The 3,735-nt window shown below is 35.3% G+C and overlaps 1 long non-coding RNA gene across 1 annotated transcript; it reads left to right on the forward strand.

Moving 5' to 3' along the window:
• Positions 1 to 1,094: 1,094 nt before the first annotated feature.
• On the forward strand, positions 1,095 to 2,670 carry LOC128282399 (uncharacterized). The gene is made up of 2 exons (XR_008272665.1): positions 1,095 to 1,499; positions 1,754 to 2,670. It is a non-coding gene; the product is annotated as an uncharacterized LOC128282399 (long non-coding RNA).
• Positions 2,671 to 3,735: the final 1,065 nt, after the last annotated feature.

The following is a 3,735-nucleotide window of genomic DNA, read 5'->3' on the forward strand; positions in this document are numbered from 1 at the left end:
AGAATCTAGAGCTTAAAAACAAAAGGATAAAATAAGTTAGCAAAATATTTACAACAGATGCAAGTGCATGATTTTTCAAAAACGAGATTTTCGGATCACGACCAAATATTTACTTGAACGAGGAATTTTGAAAATTTCGACAACGCACGCTTAATTCGACTCGACTCTCAAAAAAAGGTTAGGATCCCCAGTGGAGTCGCCAGCTGTAGCGACGTAAAAAAAAAATTTAGCTTTCGGTCGCTAATTGAGGTAATTTATTGGAAATTTGAAAAACCGACTTTTGTTTTTTTTTTAAAAAAGGGGAGTCGCCACCGATCTTTTTTTTAGGTGTAATCAGACACCTAATAAATCATCTTTTTTGAAAAGAAAATTTATTTGAACAAAAATGAAGGCCAAATTTGGGTCTACGCAAAAATCCAGAGAAAAATAGGGTTCGGGAGTCGGTTACGCACGAGGAAGGTATTAGCACCCTCGCGACGCCCAAAATTGGTATTTTAAAAATAAAATTTGATCACTTATCAATAATCACAAAAATAAATATCCTATTTCAAAACACAAGAATTTTTAAATTTTTCGATTTTTCAAAAAGGACGTCCCATTTTTAACACGAGCCAATGATATTCACCTAACATAGCGATGAAATCAACGACCTTATGTTAAATCGATACGTTGCCTTATTTATTGAAATTAATTAGAAGAAGATAAAAATATGTCTAAAATAATAAAAAGAAAACTAATAATAATGTTGTAATAATATGTGATCTAAAATATATATTAAATTCGGAATGAGTAAATAATAATAAAAAGGGTAAGAATATACCGAAGTCCAATATTATGGGTTACTGAAATTAATCTCTTTTCTCCTCGGGTTCTTGAAATGGGCCTTTGTTGGTGATCAATCCTTTGGATTAGATTGTCATAAATAGAGTCGGGTTGACCCGACTATTTAAAAATTTATTTATTTATTTTTATTTTAATTTTTTTCAAACCAAACTAAACCCAACTCACTAATTTAAAAATAATAATAATAATACAAACCAACCCAACTCACTAACTTAATAAACCCAACACAACCAACCCAACCCACTAACTTAACATGTCACCCAACCCACTAATTAACCCAAACTAAATTTAACCCATCAAACCTTACATAAACCAACCCATTAACTAAAATATTTCTTTCTTTTTTTAATACTAACCCCCCCCAAAACAAACAAATCTCCAGCAGCAAACAAAGAAAGAAAGAAGAGATCCAAGCTTCAAGCCGTCGAACCCCTCTTTTTCCTTCCACCGTACGCGCCACCAACAGCCATCGTATGCGCCGCATGAAATCAAGCTACGGGTAGTTGAGATTTGAGTTTTGGGGTGGCTTATAATCGATTGGCTCGGGTATTTAGAGTGGGTTTCGGTTTGGGAGCTTGGTTGTGGTGTTAATGGTGGTCAGTCCTTGGTTGCTTGGTTGCTTGCCGGATATTGAAGTTTTTTTCTTGCTTAGATTGGTAAATGTTCCTTTTTTTGGTTTTTTTTTGCTGGAAATTTTTTGCTGGAATTTTCTTTGCTGAAATTTTTTGGCTAGAATTTTTTTGCTGGAATTTTTTGCTGAAAATTTTTTTGCTGGAATTTTTTTGCTGCTGGAATTTTTTTGCTGGAAAATTTTTTTTTGCTTCCCCTTTTTTACACTTGTTTTCATGGCTTTTATAGCCTTTACACTTTCATTTTCTATTAGTTTCTATCTCTTCATTGCTGCTTGCAGGGTAGGAGGTGCCAGGCATGCGGGGATGGTGTTGGCAGAAGCATGGGGCGTGGTAGCCGATATGGTGGTGACCAAAAATGATGCTAGTGTCAGAGGAAAGTGGGGTGTGGTAGCCAAGGTTTCTTGTTGTCTGTTTCTCTTTTTTTTTTTTTTATGTTGGGCTAGTTGAGTATTGGGCTGGTGGTATTTGGGCTATGGGATTTGGTTTGTTGGTTTGGATTTAATGGGTCTTGTGTATTGGGTAGGTGGGTCAAAATTATAAATGGGGCAAAATTTGGGCTATAACAACATTGAATTGTCAACTATTGCTTGGCTCTTTAAGCAATATAATTGACGAAGGTATCTGTAATCGTCACCTCGGCCCAGATAATATGGAAGGTAAAATTGTTGAAGTGTAGTTCTCTGTCGCTTTAAGTATTAATCCATTTAAAAAATCTTCATTCAGGTTATTACTTACAACATCAGCTGAGCCCTCAAAAAGCTTCACCACAGTGGACATGGAAGGCCTCTTTACATATTCAGTTTGTAAGCACCATGCAACGACCTTCATCATCTCCACAACTTCAATTGCATTCGATTGCATATCACTATTGCACTTATCAACTAAATCCAGGAGTTGCCCTTCTTCTTGCTTTCTCCTAAACAGTTCCAATAAATGCCAATCTTCTTCTTGTTGAGATCTATCGATGTTTCGACGCCCGCACAGAATTTCTAGGACCACAATACCAAAGCTATAGACATCTACTTTCTCAGTTATGGTTGAAGTTAGCCATTCGGGAGCCATATAACCAGGGGTTCCCCTCATAGTTGTTAGGACTTGACTTTGATCTCTTCCAATTAGCTTAGATAACCCAAAATCTGAAACTTTGGCATTGAATTTCTCGTCTAAAAGGATATTTTCTGGTTTGATGTCGAAATGAATTATCTTTTGGTGGCAATCTTCATGAAGATAGGCTAGTCCTTTGGCTATATCTAGAATGATTTTCTTTCTAATTTGCCAACCAAGAGCAAGTTTTTGGTTTTGGTTGAAGATCCATCGGTCTAGTGATCCATTAACCAAGTACTCGTAAACTAAAAGATAATTGAATTTTTCAGCACAAAATCCAACCAGACTTACCAAATTGAAATGGTGGATGCTTCCAATCGTCTGAACTTCAGCTATGAAGGACTTGTTGACTGGACCAAAGCCAACAAGATGTTTCACTGCAACTTGAGAACCCGAAGGTAGTGTTCCATGAAAAACAGACCCAAATCCACCTTCACCAAGTTTGTTGCTAAAATTATTGGTAACGTTTTTCAACTCTTGATAAGAGAATCTTGTTGGCATCCCCAACATGTTTTCCAGATACACTTCCTCAACTTCTAGGAACCCATTTTCTTTTGGTACATCTTTGAACCCATTTTTAAGTCTTATAAAAAGGTAAGCCACAAAAAGAGGTAGAACAATCAAAGCGGCTACAAATAGTGGCGTATTATTATATATAACTCCTAGTATCAGTAGAGCTATCAGTATCAACAAAACTGTGATAAGTAGAAAGGCGATACAGGCTCTCCAATTCATGATCCTTACTCTCAAAGACTGGTAATGGCTTTCTAGGGAAGAGTAAATTAGCTGCAAGAATGGCTTCAAGCTTTTCACTAAACTAAATAAATAATTCATGCTATCCTGTTGGTGCAAAAGAATATTTTGCTTTATAAGAAATCACCAATAAAGAGCTGTAAGTCAAAACGAGTTTTGCGAATAACAACAATTTTCTTCGGAAAAACACATGTAATACCTGTTGGTGGCGATCAAAACGAGATAAATCAAAATTAATATAATGTGGGTTTAGCAAGAGTTTTCACGAATATTCCTTTTAGATTTCCATCCATAATAGTAGTAGGAATTATAAGAAAAAAAATATGTAGATTTTACATAAAAAAATTTTATTGGAAAAATTACGGAGACAAAAGAAGAGAAATTTATTAATGTTAAAAAAACA

The sequence above is a fragment of the Gossypium arboreum genome, chromosome 10, assembly GCF_025698485.1.
Source record: "Gossypium arboreum isolate Shixiya-1 chromosome 10, ASM2569848v2, whole genome shotgun sequence".
Lineage (NCBI taxonomy): Eukaryota > Viridiplantae > Streptophyta > Magnoliopsida > Malvales > Malvaceae > Gossypium > Gossypium arboreum.